Source organism: Callorhinus ursinus, unplaced genomic scaffold (genome assembly GCF_003265705.2).
Source record: "Callorhinus ursinus isolate GAN/ISIS: 27379988/994484 unplaced genomic scaffold, GSC_fseal_2.0 scaffold8, whole genome shotgun sequence".
Classification (NCBI taxonomy): domain Eukaryota; kingdom Metazoa; phylum Chordata; class Mammalia; order Carnivora; family Otariidae; genus Callorhinus; species Callorhinus ursinus.
In genome coordinates this window covers 3,860,208-3,868,711 of record NW_027397070.1, presented here as the reverse complement: position 1 = coordinate 3,868,711, position 8,504 = coordinate 3,860,208, and the positions used below count along the sequence as shown (strand labels likewise).

At 39.3% G+C, this 8,504-nt stretch overlaps 1 pseudogene; it reads right to left on the bottom strand.

The window, feature by feature from the left end:
* Nucleotides 1–4,230: 4,230 nt before the first annotated feature.
* On the bottom strand, nucleotides 4,231–6,125 carry LOC112821803 (ankyrin repeat domain-containing protein 49-like; annotated as a pseudogene).
* Between the last annotated feature and the right edge of the window lie 2,379 nt (nucleotides 6,126–8,504).

Here is an 8,504-nt window from a genome sequence, read left to right as displayed (position 1 = left end):
GGTTCTTTCCTATCCTGTAATCTCTATCACTTTTTCTGGATCTTCTCTCTCTCTCTCTCTCTCTCTCTCTTTTTCTGTCTCTGTCTCCCTTTTTCCCTTCTGTTGTTGTTTGTTGTTTGTTTGCTAGAGTCTGCTCTTACCCACCTCTCATGTCTAAAGCTGCATCTTTGAGGGTTGTCATAACTGCCAAAGCCAAACTTTTTCTAAATTCAATTCCTCCTAAACATTTGCATTTTCAGCACTATGTTTATCACTTTCTTTTTAAATCCTTTGTAACAATAATTTTTATGATTCCGTCACATCTTGGTTCTATTATTTTCTCAATTCCTTCCTACTACCTCCCACTTTTGGCTTCTTTTTGCCCCATACTCTCATTCACACAGACCCATAATCAATTTTGATTTTTCCCTTTCCTCTGTACTCCTTGTGCAATGAGTCCCCAGGTCTTGAAGTGTCCTTCAGGGGATAAGATACACATTTAACTAGCCATGTTGTGATCTAGTACTCAATTTGGACATTTCAATCTCTTTCAGGGGCCTAAGATATTCTAGAAATATACTCTGGAAAACCTCCAGTAAGTAAGAGATTAAAATCAAGATTGCAGCTGAAACTGTAAAATCAGAAAAACAGTCCAGTGTTTGACATATGACAGGTGAGATGATATTTAATGCACGCTTATCTTTTGCCTCTCCTTCTGGACAGGGATTTGGTTCAGAGGAAACTCATTCCTTATGGCCAGCTTCCTATTCACTCCCTTCCTACTAAGAGGAGAGAAGGGAGAAGTGAATTCTGTTTAACCGTGCGGATCATTCTTAGTAGCAAGTGAGAGAAATAAAACTCAAAGGGGCTTAGCCTAAAGTAGGGAGATTTATTGGCAAGAATAATTAAACTTGGAAAGGGGAGTGGTGACCTTGGGACAACCAGAACAATTGACTCAAATAGCCCTGCTCCTGATCTCTTGCTAATACTTCTCTTTCACTTCGATTATATTCTCTTTGGTCAACTTTATCCATGACATTTGAATCATGGCAACTGGAAACCTGGCTTCACATATTCTCATTGTATCCAACAGGGATAAGATGACTCTTTCCTCTGCCCCCAATCAAAGAAAAAATAGGAAAGACTTTAATGGGTGGGTTTGGGTGATGTACTGGGCCTCAGATCAGTCTGGTTTGCTTGGGTATATAGGGTCATATGGGAAGCTGGCAGCTCTCATTCACATAAAACAAGACTCATAAGATATGGACTTAAGCAGCACCTCCCTCAAGTCAAAATCAGTCCAGACCCAGTATGTGATCTCTATGTTAGTAGAATGCCCATTCAGACTAAGATTTGCTCTCAAATTTTCTGTGTCTTTTCTTTTAACCAAAACAGTTTGATTTTAGCCTTTATTGGAATTCAGAACATTTGCATTTTTCTAGTTTAAAAAACTGGTATTTCATGCATTTGTGGCTACTCGGTTGAAAAAGAAGGATTAAGCTCAGCCCTTCATGAACCTTAGAATCTCAGAAATCAAAATTGCTTTGACACAGTTCACCAAATGGATCCAATGACAATGGTACTTGTGTACACCCCACAGGTGATAGAACACTTTGATGAAACCCTCAGAACCACCCATCAGTGCTGTACTGACAAATGAACATGGAGATCGGATCACACACAAGCCTGCCAAAGAGTGTGGGTCCCGAGCCATGCCATTTCTCTGCTGTCTCTACCACTGTTGTAGGCATCGTCATGGCTACCTTCTTCCCTCGTTCTTACTCCTGGAGACCTCAAGGAATTCCTGTTCCTCCATCCACTAAGACTTCACTGGATTTGAGTTCAAGAATACAAAACTGGTGAAAGAATATTTGTCTCACAATGCAAATCCCAATGAAGTAGCCATTCCTAGACTACAACCCACTCTATAATATCTTAATAATGCAGAATTATTCCGAAGACCTGGACAATATACTTATAAGTCCAAGGTCCTGTTTGACAACCCTTTGTCAGCAAAATCCCGAAAGGAGAAAAAAAATCAGTATAATATATTATGAGTAACTCTACGTGTCTGAGAATAGATGTCATGGAAACTTCAGACAGTCAAACAATCAAATACAAAGAAGGCTGCCTGGAGACCGCCAAGCTCCTCTCAAACAGAAATCTTCTTTTTTGGGGTGATATGATTGAAAACAATTTTCTATGTAAGACGAAAAAACCACAGTTGAGAAATAAAAATAAGGGGTTACAGAATCACAAAATTCCTTCCACTCTGTCTAAAACACAAAGGCTGACAAAAAAAAAAAAAAATCAAAGCTTGGAACAAGCCGACACAAACCCTGATTCCTGAACTCAGCTTGCCTTAGCTACTGCAGCAGCTTTTTCTTTTTTTAATTGGATACTCAAGGTCAGTTGTTGCAGAATCAGTAATTGGTGATCTGTGGTGTTAAATTCACACGAGTAACAGTTGATTCCGTAACCATGACTGCTTTGGTAAGAAATTGTTGCTAGTGCCTTCAGTATCCCAAACAAAAATAATACTAATGAATCTGCTGAGTACTGATGGGAAGAATGTAATATGCATTTCCACAGAAATGTCTTGTAATTTAGGATTAATTAATGTCCAATTATTGTAAGCTGTTACTAATAAATTTTAAAAGTCAGCTCTGCACTTCCATTTTGTAATGTTTTTATAAAATGGAACATTAGATGTTTTTAATCTTGTCTGTTCTTGCAAAATACCCCAGATAACATGCTGTTTTGCATTTCAAATAATACATACTCATTTAAATGCAAAACCAGGGTCCAATCAGAATAAGATGGCAATCAAATTACAATATTCAATGAAGAGTTTTCCAAGCTGACTTCATTAGTAAACTATCATGAATTTCAAGATCTTACAAGGTTTCTATTTGTTTGTACAACTGCAAAGGGCTCAATTATGAAGCTTTGAGCAAGTCTAAAAATAACATCAGACTAATTAAAAGTTTCAACCGGATTTGGGCTAGCACTGTTTTGAAACTCTAATCTATTTGACTTTCCAAATGGACTTTGGAAACTAAAGCTCTGTTTGAAAAAATGTTAAAGTAGAAACAACATGGGCAGAGTGGAGAAAGAAGAATCCCCAGTCTTCCTGGTATCTACAATGACAGAGACAAGTGTGCAGCTCTGTGTGAAAAGACCAGTTGAGTGGAGGGTGCTGCTTCCATGTCCTCCTGAGCTCTCATGGGGACTCGGCTCATTTTCTGGCATTGTCGTGCATGTGGAAAACAAGTTGGGAGAGTCTGTAGCTTTGAGTTGCTGAATCTTTGAAAATCTCAGGCAAGAGGTTCAGTCTTTGAAGTCATTTTCCCTTTGGGAGGTAAGATTCAGGTAATCAGGAAAAGCTCAGGAGGTCAGGCTATTATGATAATGTTCTGCCAGTGCAGTTGCTGCTCACAATGTTACATCATTTGGATCATCGAACTTTGTGGAAACTCACAGTAGGGATTCTGCCTCAACAGGTGCTCTCTTTGAGGAACAGGGCAGGGATAGGGTGGGGAGATTGAAAGCATCCAGGGGGCTGAAACTCTTCCCCATTTTCCTCTAATGGTGCAGTACTCTGTGGTTCATTGAAAGTGGTTTTTATTTCATTCTTTCACTTCTTTATATTTCTCTGTTTGGATTTGATTTTTTTTTTTTTTTAATAGCAGAGAATCGAGCTCTCCTGAGATTTTCCATAAGATAGGAGGTAAAATGTTAGGAAATTATTGTCTTTGCAGAAATGCTAATTTCTTACTCTAAGGAATCACAGAAACGAATTGCACTGATTTCAAGGCTTCCAAAGTTGTATAAATACTACATTCATTAAACTCTTATTCTGGAGGTTACATAGGTATCAGAGCATCTGTCACTGCTATAGAAAAACATTATAGCAAGCTAACAACTTGAGGAAGAGCATAGCTTTGTAATTTGGTTTTATATTGTGCTTATTAATGAACAAACCACTATGGTTTGGGTTCATGTTCCTCTGTCATTTAAATGTCCAAAAGAGAGATTGTGACCAAGGGGACAATCATTAAGCTGAAGGGGGCAACTCGTGCCTCTCAGATCTTCAGCATCATGGCTATAAGCCACATTTCGGAGGCTGAATTTCCTTGAGAGGACTTCCATTGTGGCTAAATATTTGTTGTTGTTGTTGTTGTTGTTGTTCAAAGCTTTTATTTTTTTCTGAATATTCATATTTATACTTGTGTCACCATCCACACTGTGGCTTTTTAAAGCCTGAGCCACTTATAATCTAGCCCCAGTATAATCATCATCCCTTCACTCTTAGAATTCCTTTTCCCTTGTCTCTTTGCCTTTGTAGGATTTGTATAAAAGGAGGACCTTGGAAAAATCGATACTTCCTGTGAACTAGAGAGACCATCTGAGCAGTGCTCTGAACAAACAGGATTAGGCAGGTAAAACCAGTTGGCGAGCAGATATATTATGATCTCTTGGGCCAAGATAGAGTTGTGTGCATGTCTAAAAGGTCATGCCGACTCACCAATGGAAGAAGGATCGTGTGGGTTGACCAGGGTGAGGTAGGACTGTCCACAGGATTGTGTGAACTGTGGTAGTGGAGGCAAAGTGTATAACATTCATGGACTAAACACTCTAGCTAACTACTTTGCTGAAACTGGTCTATGCTCTAAAAGACAAAGATCTAAGCTCTTTTAACGTTTTCTTAAACTTCTGACAATTCAAGTCACTAATAAGTTAGTTCTTATGGTTTAAAATGAAAGCAAATGGCCATAGTGATGTGGAGAAGACAGCTGAACTGCGCCAGTATACTTGAGTTTTTTAAATTAAATTCTGAGTTACCTCACCTTATAAAAATACATGTCAATATACTAAATACTCCACAAAGACCCAGGATGGGGGAATATTTAAAAATACACTTCTCTTGGATCAGCACCAAAAATATCATTAGTTTTCTGTACAACTCGTTACAAGTTTTTAAGTGTGTTAAAATTATTTCTGATAAAAATTACAAAGTCCACATAGATCAGTAAAGATGTATCCAAACAACTTTCAAATATATTTTGACATCAAGATTAGGCATGTCGCTTGGAAGGGCATTTGAATGTGTACCACTGGATTTCTACCGTAAAACTTTTGATGTCAACCTTGTATCATGGGGATATGTCCTATCTCACACAAAGGAGGCACTGGTACTTGGAAACTCAAGAAAATTATTAGAACCGTTATGGCTGAGGTGAAGAATTTGTGCAGCCTTCCACAATTTCAAAGAGGTAGTGATAGATACTTGTCCTCCTGGCAATATCAAAGGCCATTTCTTCCAAGTTGTTTTTCAGACCTGGTTTGATGTAGCAGTTCATCAGGAGGAGCTCCAGGGTATCTTTGCTGTCCCTGTTCCTGGCGGTGAGATGTAAGGGGGTCAAGAGGCCTTTTGTTTGGGCGTTAATATCTGCGTCGTGCTGGAGTAAGAAAGAAGCTACTCTGGTATTATTCCACTTACAAGCACTGTGCAGGGGTGTCCAGCCATCCACAGTCACTGCGTGGACATCCGCCCCTCGTGCAATCAGCTCATGCACCACGTCTAAGTGTCCACTGTAGGCTGCTCGATGAAGAAGGGTATATTCATCTTCATCTCTAGCATTCACGTGAGTGGCCTTTTCAGACAGCAGTCTCTGCACTGTGGTAAGCAAATAGAGGCTCAGGGACAGGTCTTCTGGCTCTGAATCCAGTACTTTTCCTACTATATTATGGTTTCCTCTTTAACTGTTTTGTTCGTTTGTTTTTTACCCGATTTTTTTCTGCAGCCCAAATAAGCAATTTGCTTGGATTTTTCCATCTTTTTTTCTTGCAATTGATACCACTCTTCAGTTTTTTCATCTTGCTCCTCATCTTCGTCAGAATTCCCTACCCAGAGACTTTGGGTACCAGTGGGAATAAGGTGTCCATGTGTTTCCAACAATTCAAGTTGGTCAAAGTGTTCAGAAAAGTCCAAGGAATTTTCTGGGTCTGGTTTCCATCATCATTTACTTTCCCTTTTTCCATTTTTACTATGACACTAAACACAAAATATTTCAAATGCCAGGGTATAAATAATCTTTCTAGAGGTGAATTATATCTGCTTTATTTTATCCACCAAGATCTTAAAGAAGGGAAACATCGCCCTCACGAACCTCGTTTCCTGTGGCTAAATATTTTTAAGGGCAATAACCCATGAATAAAATATCTATGAGTGAGGGAACTCTAAACTCTATAAAGCTAACTCAATTATCTATGCAAATGGGAACATGGGCTGCATAAATCAAAAACTTCAGAAGCTAATCCCTTACTTTAAATTTAGCCACTAATTTCTACTTTTATCTTCTCTTGTCCACAAACCCTCTTTTTTCACTCTACCCAGAGCTGCAGCTAAACAAAGTAGACCAGATTGAATTTCATCCCATTTCTTTCCATCCCTCAAGGAGTGTCTGATGAATGGAAATGGTCAAAGGATGGGAAGCCAAAGGACCGAAACCCCACCAGCTGGATAATCAAACCTTGAAGAATACGGTATTGGGTGAACTCCTGTGACTCCTCATTCTCATCAGCTTCATATCCACAGTGAGCAAATTCCAATCTTAAGACTATTCAGAATCCTCACAGAAATTAGATGGTAGTCAGATTTCATTTGTGTAGCATTTTCTGTGTGACTCAATCTGTATAGTGTGACTGGGTACAATCTGGAAAAGTCTTTACAAAAGAAGATCTCTCTGAGGTAAGAAAAAGGACTAGATGATCAAAGAAAGTAATAGACGACCGTAAGAAACACAGAAGCTCCTTAAAACGTAGCTATATCCAGTGGAGATTGTTTGCAGTAGGGAGAGGAGGGAAAAATTCCATTAAAGTTCAATAGATTAACAGAGATGATGTAGGAAAGAGATGCCAGATTATTTCTATCAGAAGGAGATCAGAAAGCAGGTGAAAAACACCATCACTTTGTGAAAGTATGAGACAGGGGGTAGCATAGAGCCCATTTACAAATATCACATAGTAGTTCTACTCAGTGTTACCCACATGTCATACTCCTTCGTAATCTTTAAAACTTGAGACTACTTTATGTATCAGTTTAGGCTGCAATATCCTTGGGGGTTACAAAATGAACTATTGTATCAAATAACTCCTATTTTTAAAGAAAACTTGCTCTGTTTAACTTTTGAACATTTTAAACCTCTTTTGACCGTAAATGGAGAACAGATTGTTTTTTTAAGTTTGTTTGTTTGTTTGTTTATGTAAACTCTACACCCAATGTGGGGCTCAAACTCACAACCCTGAGATCAAGAATTACACGCTCTTCTGACTGAGCTGGCCAGGCACCCCTGGAGAACAGATTTTAAACACATTTACACAACAGTTTTCTGATGGGGATACACCTGTACATTTCTAAGTAAAACAATTCTCAGGATGAAGTAGGGATCATACATGAAGATCATTCATACTTTTAGAAAAGAAGTGGTAAATAGAGAAATTAACTCAGTTTCTCAACAGAAGAGGTAGAATAAGTGTCCATTCTCAGAAACAGCTTTGCCATAACTAGGAGAAAGATGCTCGTAGGAACATACATGCAGATTTAGTTTTTTTAATACTGCCCCATACCCCCGTGCCTTTTCTAACAGAACCTTTTGGGATCTTCTATTGGAGTTCTCTTTTTCCAGTGAATAGTAGGAGAACCTCTCTCCCCTACCCAAAAGGTGGGTGTATGAGCCAAACTAGGCCAGAAAAATGTTTACTCCCTGGAATCTAATGAGAGCAACATGATAAAGAAACAGCAAACATTTGGAGTTGTCGTTTATCTGAGAGCCAGCCTTTAGGTCAGACTCGCCATGCTAGAGAGCAGTACTGTGGTTCCTGCTGCACTGTTTCTGGCCTTGCCTTGGTTCTCGTCTGTTCTCAAGCCTGGCTCTTCAGGCTCCTATATATTCTCTGAGCTCACTATAACTGTCCAGTAAATTTCCTTTTGTTAAAGTTAGCCAGAGTCCATTTCTGTGGCTTTCAACAAAAGAATTATGACATATGGAATCTTTAAGGCAGCTTAGCAGCAGAGAGGACATAAAATGTGGAGTGAAAAAGAAAGGATCAGTGTCAATAACACGGAATTTGAAATCAGACCATTAAAAAAGAAAGCTGTGGGTTGTTGGTCCTCAGACTCATGGGGGAGTTGCGGGAGGTAAAAGTGATGCTGGGAAGACAATATTCCCCCCCGAAGGGATGCTTACCTTAACACCCACATCTGACAAGCACCTGTGTCCTCAGAGAATGCTCTCTGTGAAGGCTTTAGACAAATGGTCCTCAATTTTTTTCCACCCCAACACACCAGTGGGATGAGAAAGAGGCTCATCAACAGTAATGTCCTCTGGCAGCAAGGATTCTGAGTTCTGGAGGCAGATCAGAAAGGGTAAGGGGGCTGGAAAGGCCCTTTGGGTGATTTGAATACTTCTCTCCCCCACACCTGTCAGCTTTAAAAGACAACTGTGCTTTTGATGTTAGTA